General features: G+C 41.4%; 1 pseudogene; it reads left to right on the top strand.

Annotated features, from left to right (window-relative positions):
- The first annotated feature begins 3,533 nt into the window (after nucleotides 1-3,533).
- Nucleotides 3,534-3,633, top strand: LOC126000635 (uncharacterized; annotated as a pseudogene).
- The last annotated feature ends 21,947 nt before the right edge of the window (nucleotides 3,634-25,580 follow it).

Raw genomic sequence — 25,580 nt, 5'->3', positions numbered from 1 at the left:
TCATAAGGTTTTCGCCCAACGAGTGGCCATTTCTGGATGCCTCTCAGAGGAAGCTCTATAGGGACGTGATGCTGGAGACCTACGAGCACCTACGGGCCTTAGGTGAGTGCTGCTGCAGGATTCATCCTAAAGTGGGGAGGTGCCCAGATTAGGCAGGGATCTGGTCTCATCAGGGGACTTGACTCTGCTGAGCCCAAAGTCAAGCCCTCCTTACTAGTACCACTTAACAGCTACTGGCATTATTTCTGAGAGCAGTCCAACTGTATATTTTAAATGTCTATATAGAGAATAGAAGAATCACACATTGAGTTTTGGGTTTCCCATATCTGAGCCAAAATTGGTTTGATCCCCCAGCTCTGCATCTAGTTACCTAAGCCATCCAGGTGTCTTATCTTAGCGCAGAGGAAGGTGCCTGCCCCATCACTGGGGGTTTTGATGAAAGTGATGAGATTTCATGAACTGGGAGGACTCATCCACACTTGTGGGTGAGCTCAGGACGTACTCTAATTATGAGGTCAAAAATTATTCCTGGCATATATCGGTGATCATCTGGGGTTCTTGTGAGCCTCATTTACGGTCATGTGCTCCCCTCTCTACTATTGTTCTAATCATCATGATACTTCGGATAAAACACTCTTGGACACCATGTAAAATCTTTGTTTTTGATTTTGTTTTTGACCACTCCTGGTGACACTCTGGTTTACTCCTGGCTCTGCTATCAAAAATCATGGATGGGAGCAGTGGCACTAGAGGTAGGTCATCTGCCTTGCTCACAGTAGCCTATGACGAACCATGGTTTAATCCCCCAGCATCCCACATGGTCCCCCCAATCTAGGAGCGATTTCTGAGCATATAGCCAGGAGTAACCACTGAGCATCAACAGGTGTGGCCCCAGAACAAAAACAAACAGACAAACAATACAGAAATCACTCCTGGATTGGTGGACTATATGGGGTGCCAAAGGATCAAGCCACCATTCGTCCTAGGTTAAGCATTTGTAAGGCAAATGCCCTTTGCTAGTGCCACTGCTCTGGCCCCACTATATTTCATCTTTTTGTTGTGTTATTGGATTCGTTTTGCTGAGATTAGGCTGAAGATTTTTCTTGCTATTACCTCTGTACACTTTGGGAATGTGTGATACACTTTTAGAAAGTATTTGGAGGATTTCCATCTTTTTAGGATCAATGGTAATTGCTAATACTTCTATAAATGTTTGATAAAATTTACCTGTAAACTCGTCTCATCCTGCAAAGTTTTTTAATTACAGTTTTGATTTTCTTGTGATAGACCTAATTAGGTCTTCTAATTCCTCCTAATTAAGTATGGGGATGTGACATTTTTCTAGAAATCTATCCATTTCTTTTTGGTTATCTAGCTTTACTGAACACCAATGTTCAAAATAAGCTCTGAAGGGAAGGGGTAGGAAAAATAAACTCTTGTGATGTCTTGGATTTCTTGAGTTTTTGTAGTAATCTCTCTTTCATTTCTGATTTAATTTATTTGAATATTTTCCCTTTCTTTCTCATGAGTCTGCCAGCAGTTTGTCTCTCTTATTTATTGTTTGTTAAAAAAACTCATCAACTGGTCTCCCTAATATTTCATATTTTTTCTATATTGATGATTTCTGCTCTGTTGCTGGGTTTTTTTTTTTTTTGGTTTGGTTTGATTTTTTGATCACACTTGGTGGTGTTCAAGGGTTCCTCCCTGAATTACTCTCAGAAATTGCTCCTGCAGGCTCAGGGGACCATATGGAGTGCCAGAGATTGAACAGAGGCCCCTGCTCTGTTTTTTTTTATTTTTTTGCTCAGCTTATGTTTGGTTTCTTTGCTCTTGGTCTTCATATAACCACTTTCTCCAAAAATAAGGTAGTGTATTATAATAATTTTTCTCCCGAAGATGTGCTAGGTCTTCTTTAAATCACATGTCTTATTTTCTTTTTTGTTTGTTTTTTGGAAGTCACACCCAGCAGCGCTCACGAATTACTCCGGGCTCTATGCTCATAAATTGCTCCTGGTGGGCTTAGAGGACCATTTGGGATGCTGGGATTCGAACCAATGACCTTCTGCATGAAACGCAGGTGGCTAACCTCCATGATTCTCTCCGGCCCCGAGATCTCTTATTTTCAACAAGGAATATGGTATACATATACTGTTAAATGAAAATAAAGGAAATTTATTAATTATATATGGTACAGCACCATGACTCTCCAGTACATCACTGGTTGCAAGAGGCTAGTCAGGATGGCCCTAAAAACCAGTTTATGGTAAATTATCATTCGGAGACACAACCTAGGGGTCTTATTTTGGGGGATTTCTTATATTTCACCCAGCAGAAAACCGATTAGTTAGGTCTTATTTTCAGAGGATTTTTTTTTTCACAAAATATGGTACATAGATTTTGGCTTTTTTCTTTCTTATTGTAGGTCTCTATTATGATGAATTATATCCTAATTACTGCTTTTGATCTGTCTCATAGATTTTGGCAATTTTTTTCTTTATTATCATGTGTTTCAAGGAATCTCTCTTTCTTTATTTCCTGTTTAGTATTTGTTGTTGAGCAGCATGTTTAGTATCTAGGTGTTCGATTTTCCATTTATAGTCTGACAGGGTGTTTGGTATAATTTTTATATTTGTGAGTTTATGTAAGTCAGACTTGTGTCCTAAAATGTGATCTATTCTAGGGAACATTTCATGTGCACTTAAGAATATTGTATATTCAATTTTTGAGAATGAAAGGCCCTGAATAGATTCATTAGTCCTAGTTTTTGTAGTGTCTCATGTAGGGCTCTTATATCTGTTACTGTCACACCCAGTGGTCCTCTGACTATGGCCCACGGTCCACATATTGTATTAGTGTCTGTTTTGTTTCTTCATTTCAAAATAAGATATATGCAGTGTACATAAGAATTCGTTCATAAGTTTTGTTTTTACTATAATCAGACACTCCAATGGTCTGAGAGACAGTGAACTGGCCCCGTGTTTAAAAACTTTAAGGACCTGTATTGGCAATAATGGAATGCAGAAATCTCCCATTATATCACATTTCCATTTATGTTTCTTTAGGTTTGTGAGCAAAAGCCTTAGATATATTGCTGGCTCTGTGTTTGATGCATGAAAGTTGATCAGGGTTAGTACTTCTTGGTCTGTTGCTCCTTGGATCAATAATTAGTGCTCATCTTTGTCTTTAAATACTTTCTTGAGATTGCATGCAATTTGGTCTGCTATAAATATGACTATCTCAGCCTTTTTTGTTTTCCAAGAGCTTGTATCATTGTATTCCATCCTTTTCCTTTGAGGCTGTGTCTATCCTGAACTTTGAATTGTATTTTCTGCAGGCATCAGGTGACAGGATTTTATTTCCTGAATCAACCCACTACTCTGCCTTCTCATGGGAGACTTTAGTTCATTGACATTTAAGGAAACCTTTGACAGAAAAGGCTATTTTGCAATTCTATTGGTAGGACTATTCTTACAATTGGGGATTTGGTTTATGTCATTGTTACTTGAGTAATTCATTTAGAATGAGTTTGTTATGTGCTCCCTTCAGCAGCACATATACTAAAATTGGAAGAGTAGATTAACATGGACCCTGCTCAAGGATGACATGCAAATTTGTGAAGTGTTCCATAAAATTAAAACAAAAAGAGAATTGGTTTGTTTAGCACTATATTCTGAGGGGTATTTCTTGTTTGAGAATGTTTTTGACCCTCCCTCCCATAGAAATAATAGGTTCACATGATAGTGATTGCTAGGTTGAAAGTTTCTCTTATTTAGTAGAATTGATGTCATTCCTCCTTTTTCTTCCCTGTATTGTTTCAAATGGGAGATCAGTTTTGATTCATATGTCCTTTCTTTGTACTTAAGGTGCTTCTTCCTTACTTCGTACTGCTTTAAAGATTTGATCTCTGTTTTTTGTTTGTTTGGACTAATATGTCTTTTCATGTTCTGTCAGGCAGTTTTGTTTAGCTATCTTTATTGCACTTAGATTTGTACAGGAGCCTCTTTTCAGAGAGTAGCAAAGTTAGGTGCTATTATCTACCTTATACCTAATTCTTCTCTTTTCCCATTTTCCTCTCATCTGATATTCCTATATATCGGAGATTCTTTCTCTTTGTTAATTAAGCACCCTACATTTTGTTCAACTGTTTTCTCTCTTCTTGGCAGCCCTCAGGGGGATACACTTGCTCTCTGTTAAGAAATCACTCCTGGCAGCCGTGGGGCACCAAATGGAATCCCAGGATTTGAACCACCAATGGGCCTCGGTCCACAACTTGCAAAAAAAATATCTTACCACTATGCTATCTATCTAGCCCTATCTTTTTTTTGTTTGATTTTGGGGTCACACCTGACAGTGTTCTGGGGTTACTCCAAGTTCTGTACTCAGAAATCCCTCCTAGTAGACTTAGGAAACCAGATGGGTTGCTAGATATTGAGCCATGATCTCCTGAATTAGTCACCTGCTATGTGAGTATCCTACCATTGCTCACAGTATCTCTCCTGACACTCCCTCCCTCATTTCCTCCTTCTTTTCCTTCCTTCCTTCCTTCCTTCCTTCCTTCCTTCCTTCCTTCCTTCCTTCCTTCCTTCCTTCCTTCCTTCCTTCCTTCCTTCCTTCCTTCCTTCCTTCTTTTCCTTTTATTTTTAAAATGGCACACCCGATGATGCTCAAAAATTGTTTCAGTTTTGATTGACCATATGGCACACCTGGGATCGAACCACTGCCCTGCCTAGGTTCGGTGCTTGCAAGGAATTTGCACTACTACTTGAGCCACCGCTCCCATTCAGCTCTCCTTTCTTTTTTGACTTCCGTAATCAGCTCTGGTTTGTAATTTGTCTTCAAGACTTTCAATGCGATTTTCTACCTTGTAATTCTAGCCATGGTGGTTTGATGACATGTTTTTCAGTCCTTCAATTTCAGTTGTATGGAGTCTCATTTTCCAAAAGAGTTCTTTGAGTTGGTTGAACTGTCCAGCTTTAAATTACTTTTTTTCTTTTATTATTCCCAGCTTTAAATTACTTAAAGTTTGCTGGCTAGTAACCTCTATTTCTTTGCTAAAACATTAAGTGTTTATTTTAGATTCTCCTCTATAAGGTTCATGCATAATGGTGGACTTGGACATTTGCCAGGATTTCTCTCTATATTCTTTTTTTTTTACTTTCTCCGGAAGTTTGAATGCGTTGCATTGTTTCTTCTTTTGTTTTTCGAAACTTTTTCTTTATTTAAACATCATGTTTACATATATGATTGTGATTAGCTTTCAGTTATGTAAAGAACACTCCTTCACAGTGCAACATTCCCTACACCAATGTCCCCAATCTCCCTCCATCCCGCCCCACCCCCACCTGTACTCCAGACAGGCTTTCAAGTTCCCTCATTCATTCACATGATTATGGTAGTTCTCTGTGCAGATATTTATATAACTGCACTCACCACTCTTTGGGGTGAGCTTCATGAAGTGAGCTGGAAGTTCTAGCCTTTCTCTCATTGTCTCAGGATTGTTGCAAAAATGACTTATCCTTCTTAAAACCAATAGATGAGTGAGACTATTGTGCATCTCTTTCTCTCCCTCTGACTTATTTCACTCAGCATGATAGATTCCATGTACATCCATTTGTAGGAAAATTTCATGACTTCATCTCTCCTGACGGCTGCATAATATTCTATTGTGTATATGTACCATCGTTTCTTTAGCCATTCATCTGTTGAAGGGCATCTTGGTTATTTCCAGAGCCTGTCTATTGTGAATAGTGCTGCAAGAAATATAGGTGTGAGGAAGGGGTTTTGTATTTTATTCTTGTGTTCTTACGGTATATCCCTAGGAGTGGAATAGCTGGGTCGAATGGGAGCTCAATTTCCAGATTTTGGAGGAATCTCCATATCACTTTCCATAGAGGCTGGACTAGTGGATAAGAGTTCCTTTCTTTCCACATCCCCGCCAGCACTGATTGTTCTCATTCTTTTTGATGTGTGCCAATTTCTGTTGTGTGAGATGGTATCTCATCATTGTTTTGATTTGCATCTCCCTAATGTTTAGTGATGAGCATTTTTCATGTGCCTTTTGGCCATTTGTATTTCTTTTTTATTAAAGCGTCTGTTCATTTCTTCTCCCCATTTTTTGCTGGAATTAGATTTTTTTTTCTTGTAAAGTTCTGTCAGTGCCCTATATATTTTGGATATTAGCCCCTTATCTGATGGGTATTGGGTGACTAGTTTCTCCCACTCGGTGGGTAACTCTTGTATCCTGGGCACTATTTCTTTTTCTTTTATTTTTGTTATTTTTAATTATGAGAAGTTTTCCATATGTAGACTGGTCAGAAATTGCCAGTGACAAACTTAGCGCAACCCAGCAAATCTCAGCACACACCAAGTTAAGATCCAGCATTGCTGGCCTCCTGGGCTGAAACCCAGAAGGCCTGGAGGCCGGCGGCAGAAGAGGGGAAGGCTGGGGGCCTATCAAGGCTTCCAGCGCACCCAAGTTAAGGAGAAGGCCTTCCACATGGGGTCTCTCCAAACCCCATGCTGCTAGAGATAGCCTCCAGCTCAAGAAGGGATGGATAGAGAGCTGGAAGCCAGGATCTGTCCCTGAATATTTTCTCCCACTAGGTGGGGTAACTTTTGTATCCTGGGCACTATTTCTTTTGAGGTGCAGAAGCTTCTCAGTTTAATGTATTCCCATCCGTTGATCTCTGCTTCCACTTGTTTGGAAAGTGCAGTTTCCTCCTTGAAGATGCCTTTAGTCTCAATGTCATGGACTGTTTTACCGAAGTGTTGTTCTATATACCTTATGGTATCAGGTCTGATATCAAGGTCTTTAATCCATTTGAATTTTACCTTCGTACATGATGTTAACTGGGGGTGTATGTTCTCTTTTTTGCAAGTGGCTAACCAGTTCTGCCAGCACCACTTGTTGAAGAGGTTTTCCCTGCTCCACTTAGGATTTCTTGCTCCTTTGTCAAAAATTAGGTAATTTTATGTCTGGAGAACAATGCCTGAGAACTCAAGCCTATTCCACTGATCTGAGGGTCTGTCTTTATTCCAATACCATGCTGTTTTGATAACTATTGCTTTGTAGTACAGTTTAAAGTTGGGGAAAGTAATGCCTCCCATCGTTCTTTTCCCTAGGAGTGCTTTAGCTATTCGAGGGTGTTTATTGTTTCAGATGAACTTCATAAGTGTTAGATCCACTTCTTTGAAGATTGTCATGGATATTTTTAAGGGGATCGCATTAAATCTGTATAATGCTTTGGGGAATATTGCCATTTTAATTATGTTAATCCTGCCAATTCATGAGCAGGGTATGTGTTTCCATTTCCGTGTGTCCTGTCTAATTTCTTGGAGCAGGGCTTACAGTTTTCTTTGTATAGGTCCTTCACATCTTTGGTCAAGTTAGTCCATGATATTTAAGTTTCTGTGGCACTGATGTGAATGGGATTGCCTTCATGACTTCCTTCTCTTCCCTATCATTTGGTGTATAAAAGGCCATTGATTTCTCTGTTTTGATTTTGTAGCCTGCCACCTTGCTATATGAGTCTACTGTTTCTAGAAGCTTTTTCGTAGTCTTTAGTGTTTTCTAAGTAGAGTATCATGTCATCTGCAAACAATGAGAGCTTGACTACTTTCTTTTCTTTTTTTTTTTTTTTTTTTTTTTGGTTTTTGGGCCACACCCGGTAACGCTCAGGGGTTACTCCTGGCTATGTGCTCAGAAGTTGCTCCTGGCTTGGGGGACCATATGGGACACCGGGGGATCGAACCGCGGTCCATCCAAGGCTAGCGCTGGCAAGGCAGGCACCTTACCTTTAGCGCCACCGCCCGGCCCGACTACTTTCTTTTCTATCTGGATTTCCTTGATATCTTTTTCTTGCCTGATCGCTATAGCAAGAACTTCCAGTACTATGTTGAAGAGGAGTGGTAAGAGCAGACAGCCTTGTCTTGTACCCGAATTTAGAGGAAAGGCTTTTATTTTTTCTACATTGAGGATAATATTTGCCATTGGCTTGTGGTAGATGGCTTCAATTAGATTGAGAAAGGTTCCTTCCATTCCTGTCTTGGTGAGAGATTTGATCAAGAAAGGGTGTTGGACCTTATCAAATGCTTTCTTGGCGTCTATTGATATGATCATGTGATTTTTATTTTTCTGGTTGTTGATGTTGTGTATGATGTTGATAGATATACGGATGTTAAACCATCCTTGCATTCCTGGGATTAAACCTACTTGGTCCTAGTATATGATCTTTTTTTTTTTTTTTACCTTTTCTCCATCTCCTCTTTCTCAATTAAAAATAATTTACCTTGACTTTTTGCTTCATGTATTATTTTCAAATGTCAGATTATATACTTGTGTATTGTGGTGATAGGCACTGCTTTTTTTGTAGCTTTATACTTTTTTTTTCTTATATGCAAAGTGCATGGATGACATTAGGAGGTACAACTATTAGCATCATTATGAAAATGATGGTTTTCTTTTTTACATTCCACATCCCTTTTCTAGATTTGTTTGCCCTGTCAGAATACATATTATTTTTATTTTAACATGGTAGGGCATATCATATAACTTTTGTCATCTTTTTTTTTTGAAACATCTTGATTACATACATGATTGTGTTTGGGTTTCAGTCATATAAAGAACACCACCCATCACCAGTGCAACATTCCCATCACCAATGTCCCAAGTCTCCCTCCTCCCCACCCTACCCCCGCCTGTACTCTAAACAGGTTCTCAATTTCCCTCATACATTCTCATTATTAGGACAGTTCACAATGTAGTTCTTTATCTAACTAAACTCATCACTCTTTGTGGTGAGCTTCCTGAGGTGAGCTGGAACTTCCAGCTCTTTTCTCTTTTGTGTCTGAAAATTATTATTGCAAGAATGTCTTTCATTTTTCTTAAAACCCATAGATCAGTGAGACTATTCTGCGTTTTTCTCTCTCTCTCTGATTTATTTCACTCAGCATAATAGATTCCGTGTACATCCATGTATAGGAAAATTTCATGACTTAATCTCTCCTGACAGCTGCATAATATTCCATTGTGTATATGTACCACAGTTTCTTTAGCCATTCGTCTGTTGAAGGGCATCTTGGTTGTTTCCAGAGTCTTGCTATGGTAAATAGTGCTGCAATGAATATAGGTGTAAGGAAGGGGTCTTTGTATTGTATTTTTGTGTTCCTAGGGTATATTCCTAGGAGTGGTATAGCTGGATCGTATGGGAGCACGATTTCCAGTTTTTGGAGGAATCTCCATATTGCTTTCCATAAAGGTTGAACTAGACGGCATTCCCACCAGCAGTGGATAAGAGTTCCTTTCTCCCCACATCCCCGCCAACACTGTTTATTCTCATTCTTTGTGATGTGTGCCATTCTCTGTGGTGTGAGGTGGTATCTCATCGTTGTTTTGATTTGCATCTCCCTGATGATTAGTGATGTGGAGCACTTTTTCATGTGTCTTTTGGCCATCTGTATTTCTTCTTTGTCAATGTGTCTGTTCATTTCTTCTCCCCATTTTTGATGGGATTAGATGTTTTTTTCTTGTAAAGTTCTGTCAGTGCCTTGTATATTTTGGAGATTAGCCCTTTATCTGATGGGTATTGGGTGAATAGTTTCTCCCACTCAGTGGGTGGCTCTTGTATCTTAGGCACTATTTCCTTTGAGGTGCAGAAGCTTCTCAACTTAATATATTCCCATCTGTTGATTTCTGCTTTCACTTGCTTGGAGAGTGCAGTTTCTTCCTTGAAGATGCCTTTAGCCTCAATGTCCTGGAGTGTTTTACCTACGTGTTGTTCTATATATCTTAAGGTTTTGGGTCTGATATCGAGGTCTTTAATCCATTTGGAGTTTACCTTCGTACATGATGTTAGCTGGGGGTCTAAGTTCAATTTTTTGCAAGTGGCTACCCAGTTGCGGCAACACCACTTGTTGAAGAGGCTTTCTTTGTTCCATTTAGGATTTTTTGCTCCTTTATCAAAAATTAGGTGATTGTATGTCTGGGGAACATTCTCCGAGTATTCAAGCTTATTCCACTGATCTGAGGGCCTGTCCTTATTCCAATACCATGCTGTTTTGATAACTATTGCTTTGTAGTAACGTTTAAAGTTGGGGAAAGTAATTCCTCCCATATTCTTTTTCCCAATGATTGCTTTAGCTATTCTCAGGTGTTTATTGTTCCAAATAAATTTCAAAAGTGCCTGATCCACTTCTTTGAAGAAAGTCATGGGTATCTTTAGGGGGATCGCATTAAATCTGTACAGTGCTTTGGGGAGTATTGCCATTTTAATGATGTTAATCCTGCCAATCCATGATCAGGGTATGTGCTTCCATTTCCGTGTGTCCTCTCTTATTTCTTGGAGCAGAGTTTTATAGTTTTCTTTGTATAGGTCCTTCACATTTTTAGTCAAGTTGATTCCAAGATATATGAGTTTGTGTGACACTATAGTGAATGGAGTTGTTTTCTTTTTTTTTTTTTTTTGGTTTTTGGGCCACACCCGGTAACACTCAGGGGTTACTCCTGGCTATGCGCTCAGAAGTCGCTCCTGGCTTGGGGGACCATATGGGACGCCGGGGGATCGAACCGCGGTCCATCCTAGGCTAGCGCAGGCAAGGCAGGCACCTTACCTCTAGCGCCACCGCCCGGCCCCTGGAGTTGTTTTCTTAATGTCCATTTCTTCCTTATTAGTATTGGTGTATAGAAAGGCCATTGATTTTTGTGTGTTAATTTTGTAGCCTGCCACCTTGCTATATGAGTCTATTATTTCTAGAAGCTTTTTGGCAGAGTCTTTGGGGTTTTCTAAGTAGAGTATCATGTCATCTGCAAACAGAGAGATCTTGAGTTTTCCTTTCCTATCTGGATTCCCTTGATATCTTTTTCTTGCCTAATTGCTATAGCGAGTACTTCCAATGCTATGTTGAATAGGAGTGGTGAGAGAGGACAGCCTTGTCTTGTGCCAGAATTTAGAGGAAAGGCTTTCAGTTTTTCTCCATTGAGGACAATATTTGCCTCTGGCTTGTGGTAGATGACCTTAACTATATTGAGAAAGGTTCCTTCCATTCCCATCTTGCTGAGAGTTTTGATCAAGAATGGGTGTTGGACCTTGTCAAATGCATTCTCTGCGTCGATTGATATGATCATGTGATTTTTATTTTTCTTGCTGTTGATGTTGTGTATTATGTTGATAGATTTATGGATGTTAAACCAGCCTTGCATTCCTGGAATGAAACCTACTTGATCGTAGTGGATGATCTTCTTAATAAGGCATTGAATCCTATTTGCCAGAATTTTGTTGAAGATCTTTGCATCTGCATTCATCGGCGATATTGGTCTGTAATTTTCTTTTTTCGTAGCATTTCTGTCTGGTTTAGGTATCAAGGTGATGTTGGCTTCATAAAAGCTATTTGGAAGTTTTCCTGTTTTTTCAATTTCATGGAAGAGTCTTGCCAGGATTGGTAGTAGTTCCTCTTGAAATGTTTGAAAGAATTCATTAGTAAATTCATCTGGGCCTGGGCTTTTGTTTTTGGGCAGACATTTGATTACTTTCTTAATTTCCTCAATAGTAATGGTGTGCTTAGATATGCTACATCCTCTTCATTCAGTCGTGGAAGATTATAAGATTCCAAGAATTTATCCATTTCTTCCAGGTTTTCATATTTAGTGGCATAGAGTTTCTCAAAGTAGTTTCTGATTACCCTTTGAATCTCTACCATATCAGTAGTGATCTCTCCTTTTTCATTCCTAATATGAGTTATCAAGTTTCTCTCTCTTTCTTTCTTTCTTTGTTAGTTTTGCCAGTGGTCTATCAATCTTGTTTATTTTTTCAAAGAACCAACTTCTGCTTTCGTTGATCTTTTGGATGGTTTTTCGGGTTTCCATTTCATTAATTTCTGCTCTCAGCTTTGTTATTTCCTTCTGCCTCCCTATTTTTGGATCCTTTTGTTGAGCGCTTTCTAATTCAATGAGCTGCGTCATTGAGCTATTCAGGTATGCCCCTTCTTCTTTCCTAATGTGTGCTTGCAAAGCTATAAATTTTCCTCTCAGTACTGCTTTTGCTGTGTCCCATAGGTTCTGATAGTTTGTGTCTCCATTGTCATTTGTTTTCAGGAAGGTTTTGATTTCCTCTTTGATTTCATCTCGGACCCACTGATTATTCAGTATGAGGCTATTTAACTTCCAGGTGTTAAAATTTTTCTTCTGTGTCCCTTTGTAATTCATATATAATTTCAGGGCTTTGTGGTCAGCAAAGGCAGCCTGCAAAATTTCCATCCTCTTGATATTATGGAGGTATGTTTTATGTGCTAACATGTAGTCTATCCTGGAGAATGTCCCATGTACATTAGAGAAAAATGTGTATCCAGGCTTCTGGGGGTGGAGTGTCCTGTATATATCTACTAGGCCTCTTTCTTCCATTTCTCTCCTCAGGTCTAGTATATTCTTGTTGGGTTTCAGTCTGGTTGACCTGTCTAGTGTTGACAATGCCGTGTTGAGGTCTCTGTTTTCGTCCTACCTCCCAAATCCTCCTCCCTCACCCCCAGGGCTGCTAGAAAATGTGGTCCCCTCTGTACTTAGTTTATTACTTATTAGTCTTGCACCTGTTTGGGCTTGGTGTCTCCCTTATTTCCCCCTCTAACTGGGAGGCAGGACTAGATTGTTCAAGTTATGTGTTTTTGTTTGAAGAAGAGAAAAATAACAAAGTGGGGTAAAACTCTAATATGTTGAAAATGGGTGGAATCCTTCTAGAAGCTCTCATCATCGGTTTGAGAGACAAAGGAGGGCCCGGAGAGATAGCATAGTGGCGTTTGCCTTGCAAACAGCCAATGCAGAACCAAAGGTGGTTGGTTCGAATCCCGGTGTCCCATATGGTCCCCCGTGCCTGCCAGGAGCTATTTCTGAACAGACAGCCAGGAGTAACCCCAGAGTACCGCCGGGTGTGGCCCCCCAAAAAAAACACAAAAGGGAAAAAAAGAGAGAGACAAAGGAGAAATATAAGGTGAAACACCCCAACATTACAGAAGTGTCAAATATCCAGTGAGCACTCCAACAATAACAATGAAAAGCACCAAAAAATTGCCATGGTCTTGAGATAAAAAACATGGCAGGGCATATAAAGAAAGAAAAGAAAAGAAGGAATAAAGATAAATATAATTGGGGACAACAACTTCAATAACCACACCAAAACAAGGAAATCGACAAGAAGTAGATAGGTAAATAAAGATAAAAAATAATTAAAAAATGTGTATTTAAAAAAATAATATATATAAAAAATAATATAATGTTTTGTGCTTTTTGCCTTTTTTTTCCTCCTGCAATGACACAGTAAATATTGTGGTCATTTGAAAAGGAAATCACTTGGCCTAAGAGATATGGGGTTTCTCCACCCTTGGAGTATATTGTCATGGGATTAACTATAAACTTTGTTCAGGTTCATTTACTTCTCCCCTAGGTGCTTTTGTGGTGTTTGGAAGGCTTCTGCTCCTTCCTGGTTGATAAAATCAGACCTCTGTATCTAGAGATCTCAATATCTGCACAGGTACAGTGTCATAACCCTCCATTACGTCACTGGCTGCAAGAGGCCAGGCAGGGTGGCCCTACCAACCAGTTTATGGTATATTCATTTTCACTCCAAGACAGAGACTATGGGTGCTTATTTTGGGGGATGCCTTATATTTCAGCCTGTAGGAAACCTATTAATAGGCCTTATTTTCAGAGGATATTTTATTTTCGTGAAACATAGTATAAAAATTCTCCCATTAGGTTCTACAATTTGGCTTTTTTTCTTTCCAATATAGGCCTTTGTTGCTATGAATTACACACTGATTACTGCTTTTTGTTGTGTGTCATAGATTTTGGCAATTTTTTCTTTATTATCATATGTTTCCAGGAATCTTTATTTCTTTATTTCTTTTTTGGTCCATCTGTTGTTGACCAGCATGTTATTTAGTCACCAGATGTTAGATTTTTCTCCACATATTTTGTGTACAGTCAATCTTGAAATCTGACAGAGTATTTGGTGTAATTCTTTTTTTTTTTTTTTTGGTTTTTGGGTCACACCCAGTAACGCTCATGTATTACTCCTGGCTATGCGTTCAGAGTCGCTCCTGGCTTGGAGACAATATAGGACACTGGGGGATCGAACTGTGGTCCGTCCTAGGCTAGTGCTGGTCACCCTTTCTAATCTTCCGAATATTTACTGTATCTATTCAAAAAAAAGGCACAAATTAAATGTTTTTGTTATTGTTGTTGATGGGTTTTTTTTGTTGTTGTTGTTTGTTTTGACTTTTGCCTGGTTTTTATATCGGGACCACAGTTATTGTTTGGTTGTTGTCTTTATTGGGTTGTTTTTTTTTTTGTTTGTTTTGTTTTTTTACTATTTTGTATTCTTGTAATATTTTTCCTTTTTCTCTTTTTTTTCTCTTAAATTGATATTTATACCCTCTAGAAGGACTCCTCCCACTTTTTACTTATTTGATTTTTGGCTTCCCCTTTTTTCTTTTTTCTTTCTAACGGAACCATACTTGAACCACCTTATTCTAACTCACATATTGAAGGAGAAATAATGGAGGGTACCAAGATCAAACAGTCGTATGAACATCAAGTAGAAATAAAAAATGATCAGACTTATACACCAAAGCCAATGACAACAGAGTCGATACGTAATCTACAACAAGCTATACACAGAAGAGACCACCCAAACTAGCAGCCTGGGGGGCAAAGGAGGGGGATATGGGATGCATGCTGGTGTGGATGGAGGACAGCATTGTTGTTGGGAATCCCCTGATTCAATGAATGTCACTACGTAAAATATTACTGAGAAAGATTTTTAATCCACTGTGGTAAAAAATAAAAATAAATATTTCTCAGAAATCAGTCCTGGCAGGCTCAGGGGACCATATGGGCTGCCGAGAATCAAACCAGCATCTGTCCTGGTTTGGCCGTGCACAAGGCAAATGTCTACTGCTGTGTTATCTCTCTGGCTCCTCTTTTTAAAAGTTTGAATATATAAATATTATTATTTCTCAGCAATATTTCTTGTAATTCCTTTATTACTTCATTTTATGTTTAAAATTGTCACCTCTGTAGAAACATACCAATTTAGATGCTAATTTCTACCTGAAACGATTGAATGTTCAGAAACAAAGTAACAAAATGACTAATTAGCAAAAAAGAAAAAAAGAAAGAAAACAAATTGCTCCTGGCTTTTGAGGATCATATGGACGCCAGGGGTCAAACCGTGGTCCGTCCTAGGCTAGTACTTGCAAGGCACACGCCTTCCCTCTAGTCCCACTGCTCTGGCCTCTGAAAACTTATCTTATTCAATAGAAATTAGGTCAATCTTCCATTTCTTGTTTGAATTATTTGAAATTGGATATGATTTGTTTCCTATGTCCTTCCTTTCTACTTAAAATGTTTTTTCTTAACTGCTTTAAAGGTTCAATCTATGTCACTGTTTATTTTTGTTGTTTGGATCAATATATGTATTGTTTGTGTTCTCTTGGGGATCTCTTTTGTTTAGCTCTCTTTTTCCCACTTCATTTGTATATAAGTCTCTTTTGAGAGAGTAGGAAAGTTATCTGCTATAACTCCTTGTGCTTCTCTTTTCCCATTTTCCTCTCATCTGGTATTCCTATAAATTGGAGATTATTTCTCTTCTCTTTGTTCATTAAGTACCCTTCAATTTGTTGCACTGCTTTTTCTCTGTCTCTCTCTGTTTGGATTTTGTACCACACCCAGCAGCACTCTGGAGTTACCTCTGCTCTCTGCTAAGTAATCACTTCTGGTAGGTACAGGGGACCATATGGGATTTGAACCACTGTGGATCCTGGGTCAACCACTTGCAAGGGAAATTTCTTTACTACTTTCTTACCAATTTCTCCTTGGCCCTATCTTTTTTTTCTTTTTTTCTTTTTTTTTCTTTTTGTTTTTTTGTCATACCCGGCATCGCTGTGGAATTACTCCTGTTTCGAAACTCAGAAATCGCTCCAGCTTTGTTTGACCACGTGGGACATTGGGGGATCGAACCACAGTTCCTTCTAGGATAGGCACTTGCAAGGCAAATACCCTATCGCTTGTGCCACCGCTCCTCGCCCCCCGCAGCTCTCCTTTCTTTCTTGACTTCATTAATCAGCTCTGGTTTGTAATTTGTCTTCAAGTTTGTCAATGTGATTTTCTACCTTGTAATTCTAGCCATAGTGGTTTGCTGACATGTTTTTCAGTCCTTCAGTTTCATTTGTATGGAGTCTCATTTTCCAAAAGAGATCTTTGTGTTGGTTGACTTGTCCAGCGTTATGTTATTTTTTATTTTTTCTTCCCAGCTTTAGATTTCTTAGTTTGCTGGCTAGTAACTTCTTTATTTCATTGCTAAAACATTAAGTGTTTACTTTTGATCCTCATCTGTAAGGTCCAGGCATATTGGTGGATTTGGAAATTTGCCAGAATTTCTCTCCCTATTCCTAGCTCAGGAGTCTTCCATAGTTTCTCATTTTTCTTTTAATGGATTTTAATGGAGTTTCAGGATGTTTAAGAAATTGATCTATTGAACTGATTGTATAAAATGTGTCTAGAGGTATACCTGCTTTTTTCCCTAAACAAATGAGGTTATCTGATTATGATAAATAATATTTCAAAGTAATTTCTACATTTGCTCAACCGGGTTTTAAGCTATTACATATTTCAGGAGAAAGAAATGGTAGGTCCAGTATGCCTGGAAATACATGATCTAAATTGAATTATCCACACACAACAGCACTGGCATGTGAAAGATTGGGGAATGAAGAGTTTGTGGGAGGGATCGAAGGGTCAGTCTCCCTACTCAGACAGGGACCTGATGAAATTGGTTGCAGGACAGTTGGTGCTCAGTACCAGAAACTTCCATGTATTTTGGCAGCATTTGCTTTGATTCCTGGGTTTTCATTCATTGCTGACTACCTGAGGGACACAGGTAAAATGCATTTGAGGCAACAGCTCACTCATCCTCCGCTGTATAATACAGCCCCCTCAATGTTTCTTTTTTCTTTTGATTTTGGGTCACACCCAGCAGCATTCAGGGATTATTCCTGGCTCTATACTCAGAAATCCGCTCCTGAGAAGCTCAGGTGACCCTATGGGATGCCAGCATTTGGATCACTGACCTTCTTTATGAAATGCAAACGCCTTACCTCCATGCTACCTATCCGGCCCCCTCCATTACACGCTTGATTTCATTTTATCCTGATCTCATCTGTGCAATATCAAAATGCATACTGAGAGCACAGATTCTTCCTCTGTTCCTTGGTTTGTCAGCTTTCAATAGAATCTCAGACTCATGCACAGGCTTCAGTCCGTTTCCCATTATCTAACCCCAGAAAATACTCTTCTTGGCAGGGCATTGCAAGGTGAAACCTTTGCTGATCTCCTGGCTGGAGGATGGAATCCTGGAGAGGCTGCCAAGAGGCATGTTTGCAGGTGAGTGTGGGATGATGTTCTTGGGAGCAAGTCATGGATTGGGAGTAGAACATTGTGGGCCTGTGTGAAAGGGGGCCCTGGACTGGGGCGTCCTGCTCCCAGATCATTGGTGCAGGATCTGTCTTGCTCCCATTCACAGCCCTTAATGCTGAGCCCAAAAACTAATAAAAGATTTTGAATATGGAGTTTGTTAACTTTACAAGTTAGAATAATCATAAATGGTAAGATAAAACATACTGTTAGGGAAAATGGCGGTGTGGATGCAAAAATAAATACTGTTAGGTACCAGCATACAGGGAGTGATCCCATATCCCAGAGCAAGGAATAAGTTGTGGGCAACTTTGCGTATACCTTCTTTTTTTTTTTTTTTGGTTTTTGGGCCACACCCTTGTGACGCTCAGGGGTTACTCCTGGATATGCGCTCAGAAGTTGCTCCTGGCTTCTTGGGGTACCATATGGGACGCCGGGGGATTGAACCGCGGTCCGTCCTAGGCTAGCGCAGGTAAGGCAGGCACCTTACCTCCAGCGCCACCGCCCGGCCCCTCTGCGTATACCTTCTAATTCCAAAAAAAGAAATTAAAATATTGAAGAATATGAAGTCTTATCTTGCTTTATCCATAAAATAAGGAAAGCCATGAGAACAGAATTTAGCAGGAGATAGAGGTATGGTCCAGAAAGCCTTGTCAATTCTACTCTGACCAAATTCTTCTTTCAGCAGAACCGAAGCCAGAAATCTATCCATGTCCCTTCTGGTCACGGACTTTCTCCAATCAGAACTTCCTTAGTCACATGAACCCAATTCATCCCTCTTGGATAGTCCCAGGAGCATTGCCAAGAGAGCAAGCTTCATCAGAGAACTCCTATCCTCGGAATCAGAACCAATGGCAAAAGCATTCAAATACTTACAATGACAAAACTAGTAATGATATACTTGAAAGTCAAAAGCAAGAAGAATGTTCCATACCTTTACATAAAAAAATGTCAACAGCGTTATCTAGATTATGTGACAGTCAAATAGGGAGCTCTATTAAATATGAGATTTCAAACGAGGAAAAAAATTACACCTGGCATATATTAAATACAGAGGACACAGGTAAGGTAGGTCAAGGATTAGGAATAAAAAGATTTTTAAGAGATAAGAATGTGAAGCCTAGAAAAGATTTCACTCTTGTATCAAATGTGATACACCAGAAGGCACACACAGAAGAGAAGCCTCATGATTTGAGGGAGTGTGGGCAAGGCTTTAGTCAAAAGTCAAAACTTATCATACAGCCGAAGACGCACAGTGGAGAGAAGTCCAATGTTTGTAGGGAATGTGGGCGAGGCTTCAGTCAGAGTTCAAATCTCATGAGACACCAGAGGACACATACAGGAGAGAAGCCCCATGTTTGTAGGGAATGTGGGCGAGGCTTCAGTCGTAGGTCACATCTCATCATACACCAAAGGATACACACAGGAGAGAAGCCCCTTGTTTGTGGGCAGTGTGGGCGAGATTTCAGGGAGAGGTCAAGTCTCATGGCACACCGTAGGTCACACACTGGAGAGAAGCCCCATGTTTGTAGGGAATGTGGGCGAGGCTTCAGTCATAGGTCACTTCTCATCACACACCAAAGAATACACACAGGAGAGAAGCCCCATATTTGTAGGGAATGTGGGCGTGGCTTTAGTCAGAGTTCAAATCTCATCAGACACCAGAGGACACATACAGGAGAGAAGCCCCATGTTTGTAGGGAATGTGGGCGAGGCTTCAGTCGTAGGTCAAGTCTCTTCATACACCAAAGGATACACACAGGAGAGAAGCCCCATGCTTGTGGGGAGTGTGGGCGAGGCTTCAGTCAGAGGTCAAAGCTCGTCAGACACCAGAGGACACATACAGGAGAGAAGCCCCATGTTTGTGGGGAGTGTGGGCGAGGCTTCAGTCAGAGGTCACATCTCATCAAACACCAAAGGATACACACAGGAGAGAAGCCCCATGTTTGTAGGGAATGTGGGCGAGGCTTTAGTCAGAGGTCAAATCTCATCACACACCAGAGGACACATACGGGAGAGAAGCCTCATGTTTGTAGGGAATGTGGGCGAGGCTTCAGCAATAGCACAACTCTTATCAAACACCATAGGACTCACAGGGGAGAACCCCCATGTTTGTAGGGAATGTGGGCGAGGCTTCAGTCTTAGGTCAAGTCTCATAAGTGAAGCCCCATGCTTGTGGGACATGTGGTCGAGGCTTCAGAGATAGGTCAAGTCTCATCAAACACCAGAGGACACATTCAGGGGAAAAGCCCATGTTTGTAGGGAATGTGGGCGAGGCTTCAGTCAGAGGTCATATTTCAACACACTAAAGAATCTGTCCCTGATTAAGTATTTCTGATCAGCATGTTGCATTCTTAATAAATTGATTCCGAGGCTTAGGCAGAATTCTTATGTTTAAGAGGATTTATTTGCATGAAATATATCTCCTGGTAAATAAAGCCTTTTGTATATTTGTGTTTTGCTTTGCAATAACTCAGGTATTCTCCATGACTTACCTTTAAGTTAGAAGCTGTATTATATGTGGGAGTTCCTCATCTTGTGCTACACCGTTAAGATTGTGTGCGTTATTGCCTGCATCAACATTTGTTTGGCCCTGTGGTCCAATGCCCTACATTTGGGGCATGAAGTTTCTAATTGAGTTGATACCATATTTCTTATAGTTAATCACTCATCATATACATCTTTTGTGCAGCAAAATCTCACACTTTAGTTGTACATAGGATTCTTGGAAATCAACATTTAAGCTATAAAGGGAACAGAGCTGTTAACGAGGGGTGTGTAGCGGGGAAGAGAGATGTAAAAAGCATGCATGTTAAAACCAGAGCCACAGGACATTTTCCTTTCATATCGCTAATCTAGGATGGACCTTGATTAGATCCCTAGCATTCCATTTAGGACCCAAAGCAGGTTTTTTTTCAAAGCTGCCTGTATTCACAGAGGGCATTTGGAAAATAGCACATGTAAGGAAGAAAGTTTGTACTCAGGCATTCGGACCCTGAAAAGCCTTGATTGTCTATCCATGAGACATTTAGGATAAAAGGGGATACAGCATAAAAACGGAGACATGACTTCAGCTGACATTTCTTTTTGGTTTTTTTTTGGGGGGGGTCACACCCGGCAGCTCAGGGGTTATTCCTGGCTCTACGCTCAGAAATCGCTCCTGGCAGGCTCGGGGGGACCATATGGGGATGCCAGCATTCGAACCACCGTCCTTCTGCGTGCAAGGCAAACGCTTTACATCCATGCTATCTCTCCAGCCCCTCAGGTGACATTTTAAAGAATACTCAGATTTATAAACACAGCTTATTAGGGACATTTGCATAGATTCAAGTATTTTCGATTTAGTCTTACAGAACAATTACTCTGAAATCTAACTTTGCTGTTAGCCTTCGTGTATTCATATCAAAGGTTAACAAGTTCTCAATGTAAGCCGGAGAGATGGCATGGAGGTATGGCATTTGCCTTGCATGCTAAAGGAGGGTGGTTTATATCCTGGCATCTCATATGGTCCCCTGAACCTGTCAGGAGCAATTTCTGAGAGTAGAGCCAGGAGCAACCCCTGAGCACTGCCGGGTGTGACCCAAAAACCAAACACCAAAAAAAAAAAGAATAAAACTGCCCTGAATCAGAAATATGTCTGAACAATATTAGCCCCTTTGCCTTTTTTGGTAAATTAGTTTTGTCTGAAAATCATGACTTGTCAGGGCTAGAGAGATAGTATGGAGGTAGGGCATTTGCCTTGCATGCGGAAGGACGGTGGTTCAAATTCCAGCATCCCATAGGGTCCTTCAACCCTGCCAGGAGCGATTTCTGAGCATAGACCTAGGAGTAACCCCTGAGTGCTGCTGGATGTGACCCAAAAACCAAATAAATAAATAAAATTAAAAAGGAAAGAAAGAAATCAAGTTCTCAATGAGTGCTGATGACATGGTTCTATGTTTAAAAATAAAGAAAAAGAAAATTATGGGCCCGGAGAGATAGCAGAGCGGTGTTTGCCTTGCAAGCAGCCGATCCAGTACCAAAGGTGGTTGGATCGAATCCTGGTGTCCCATATGTTCCCCCCGTGCCTGCCAGGAGCTATTTCTGAGCAGACAGCCAGGAGTAACCCCTGAGCAACACTGGGTGTGGCCCAAAAACAAAAAAGAAAATTATGACTTGTCAAGAAATCCAGGGTAGAGGCCGGAGAGATAGCACAGTGGTGCCTTAGAAGTAGAAGGACGGTGGTTTGAATCCCAGCATCCCATTTGGTCCACAGAGCCTGCCAGGACTGATTTCTGAGCATGGAGCCAGGAGTAACCCCTGAGTGCTGCCAGGTGTGACCCATAAAAAAAAGAAATCCAGAGTAAATATTCCACCTTTCCTTTGAATAAATGGAACAAAGCTCCGCCCCAATTTGAGTTTATGACCTCTATCCCCCACAGCCACTGTACCCACCTTTCAAAAAACCCCAGAAGATTCCTTAGTGTCTGGACTAATCCGTCTGTGACTTGAGGACACACAGGCGAGAAACCACAGACTTGCAGGGATTGTGGTTGAGGCTCCAGTTTGAAGTCAAAATTACAAAGCTTTAGTTAGAGGCGTTTTATCATACACAAGTGGAAACGGGAGAAACCCCAGGTGTGTCGAGTAGGCAAGGCTTCGGTGAAATATCAACTCATCCAACACATGAGAGAAGACCCATGTTTGCGGAGAGTGTAGGCGAGACTTCAATTGCACCATTTATGTCACACACCAGAGGACACACCAAGGGGGAGAAGCCCTGTGTCTGGGGAATTGTGGACGAAGCTTTAGTGCGAGTTTATATCTCACCAGACATCAGAGGATACACACGAGTTTATTTTGTGTATATTGTGTGCCCTATGTTGCAGGAAGTGTGGGCAAGGCTTCAGTGTACGGTCACATCTCATAAAACTACAGATGAAACACAATGGAAGAAGCCCCTTGTTTTCAGGTCGTGTTTGCGAGCTTCGGTCAGAGATCAGAAGGAAAGCAGAGGACCCTCCCTTCCTCGACATCAGCAATAACCCACCTTGCTAATGTGGCCACAGTATTGAGGGTATACACAAAGCCATTTCTGCAACAACAGTCTCTAGAAAAAGTGTGACTCGGGGGCCGGAGAGATAGCATGGAGGGAAAGTGTTTTCCTTGCGCGCAGGTTGGTGGTTCGAATCCCTGCATCCCATGTGGTCCCCTGAACCTGCCAAGAACGATTTCTGACCACAGAGCCAGGAGTAATCCCTGAGCACTGCCAGGTGTGACCCTAAAAAAACAAAAAAAAAACGAAAACAAAACAAAAATGTGTGACTCAGAAGCTGAGTCATAAAATGTAATTTTTTTGTTTGGTGTTTTGTTTTGGGGTCACACCCGGCAGTGCTCAGGGTTACTCCTGGCTCTATGCTCAGAACTTGCTCCTGGCAGGCTTGGAGGACCCTATGGGATGCTGGGATTCGAACCTCTGTCCTCTGCATGCAAGACAAATGCCCTACCTCCATGATCTCTCTCCTGCCCCCCATAAAATGTATTTTGGCTTCAGATTACCTATTCATGTTATGACCACTGCCTCCCTCCCACTCCTGCTTATCGGCTTGATCCTCATCCTGCTTCTGAATGAAGCTCAGCAGAGACAACTTAATGAAGAACCGAGTCCTATCTCCAGGTCAGTTCTAGCCATCCACACCCAATGTTGATCCCAGCACCTCCGCCAAAAACTTATTTCCAGTGGGACAGGACTAGATTCTTGGAAGATATTAAGCAGGATTTGACGTAAGAGGGCACACTGAGTCCCTCCCGTTCCATTAATTCAGTCATTTCGTCATAGCAAATCCCATAGAAAACAGAGTGATCCCTCCTACCTTGGAAAGGGCATCACCAGCTTTCTAGGAACCGTAGCTGCCAGGCAGAGGTGACCAAGAGTCAAGAACAAAGCTGTACACCGCTGTTTTGGGGTGAGCTTAGAGCAGAGATGAGTCAAGGTTTCTGAAATTGGCTCCATTTGTCTTTTTTTTTTTTTGGTTTTTTTGGGCCACACCCTGTGACGCTCAGGGTTTACTCCTGGCTATGCGCTCAGAAGTTGCTCCTGGCTTCTTGGGGGACCATATGGGACGCCGGGGGATCGAACCACGGTCCGTCCTAGGCTAGCGCAGGCAAGGCAGGCACCTTACCTCCAGCGCCACCGCCCGGCCCCTTATATTTTTTTTATTTTTATTTTTATTTTTTTTGGTTTTTGGGCCACACCCGGTAACGCTCAGGGGTTACTCCTGGCTATGTGCTCAGAAGTTGCTCCTGGCTTGGGGGACCATATGGGACACCGGGGGATCGAACCGCGGTCCGTCCAAGGCTAGCGCAGGCAAGGCAGGCACCTTACCTTTAGCGCCACCGCCCGGCCCCTCCATTTGTCTTCAAAGCCACATCTCAGCAGTGTCTGAGGAAGGACTCAATCCCTGTGTGTCCTGTGTCTGAAGGAGAGATACTACTCAAAGACGCTACCACAAGACAGCATATATGATCCGGGCCGGAGAAATAGCATGGATTTGGGGCCGAGAATGTGGCGCTAGAGGTAGGGTGTCTGCCTTGCAAGCACTAGCATAGGATGGACAGCAGTTTGATCCCCCCGGCATCCCATATGGTTCCCCCAAGCCAGGGGCGATTTCTGAGTGCATAACCATGAGTAACCACTGAGCGTCAAACGGGTGTGACCCAAAAACCAAAAAAAAAAAAAGAAAAGAAAAGAAATAGCGGCCAGATCGTGAGAAATTGTGAGTGCGGCCTGTGTGTGTCTGTCTCCTGTCCTGTCGCCTGAACCTCTTGGAAGTGGGCCGAAAAGAGGCTCCAGAAAACTCGCTCTCCCAGAGGCTCATTCAAGGGCGGGCACACCAAGGATCTGCTTCATAATGTGAAAACCAGCTATACGCAGTACTTTGCAGAAGTCAGGTCCCCTGTTGGTGACGTCAGGCTGGAAAAATCTATGAAACTATGCCTGCCCAGTGGGGCCCAACTGTTCAGGCGCCATTATGTAGCAGGTCAGCCCCTGAAGAGGTTGACTGATGGTGGGATGGAGAATGAGGCCCTTTTCTTCCAGCTTGGAGCACGCGTCTGCCACCCTGTCTAGCCCACGGTTCTGAGGTGAAACGGCGGGTAAACAGCTCGCAGACAATCAGGCTCGTGGAAATATTTGCTTTATTCAGATGGACAAAACTGAAGTCCAAAGACTCAGATTCAGTTCCAGCCAGCAAAAAGCCCTCGCCTTCCACAGACCCTTGCTCTTTTTTTTTTTTTTTTTTTTTAGACCCTTGCTCTTATACTCCAGAATCAGGTCCCACCCAATGGTGGGATCAGATACCAACCAATGGTGGAAGCAGAATCAGGTCCTACCCTAGGGTGGGGGCAGAATGCCAGGTCACACCCTAGGGTAAGGCACAGATTAGGGTGAGCAACATAGTAATCCCCCAAAATGTTTACATACACAACAATTCCCCCTTTTGTTTTAGTAAACAAATAATATTGTCTACAATTATTAAAAGAAAAATTAGTCAATAATAAAAGAGCAGCTGTTTGCATAAGCGCATCACAGGAAAATGTAAAGAAAAACTTCTAACCTAAGCACAGGGTGTCTAAAACCAGAAACATGTATCAAGGAATCAACTACAAGCTCCTGAGAAGATAAATCTAAGACGAACATAGATCTTTCGAAGAGACACCAGAAAGGTTGTGTAGCAGGCAAGAAGAAGCACCTTTTCTTTATTTGTTGTTGTTGTTGGTGGTGGTGGTGGTCGTTTTTGGGTCACACCTGGCAGTGCTCAGGAGTTACTCCTGACTCCACGTTCAGAAATCGCTCCTGGCAGATACCGGCATTTGAACCAATGACTTTCTGCATGAAAGGCCAATGCCTCACCTCCATGCTATCTCTCCAGCTCCATTTTCATTCAAGTTCAGGTAGACCAGAAAGCCCATCTTTGAGGGCATTGAACTAGGCCTTTATTTCGGAAGAAGAGGCACATACACCCTCTGCACAGTGGGGAGCCACTGCAATGATGATCAATAGGTATCTGAACTTAGTCCAAGTTCTTAATCCGGTCTGAAGTCCATAAGATGTCTGAAATTGATGTCGACTATTTATAGATGGGAG

Source organism: Suncus etruscus (genome assembly GCF_024139225.1).
Source record: "Suncus etruscus isolate mSunEtr1 chromosome X unlocalized genomic scaffold, mSunEtr1.pri.cur SUPER_X_unloc_4, whole genome shotgun sequence".
Classification (NCBI taxonomy): Eukaryota; Metazoa; Chordata; class Mammalia; order Eulipotyphla; family Soricidae; genus Suncus; species Suncus etruscus.
Note: the sequence above shows the minus strand (reverse complement) of the source record. Positions and strands in the feature narration are given on the sequence as shown.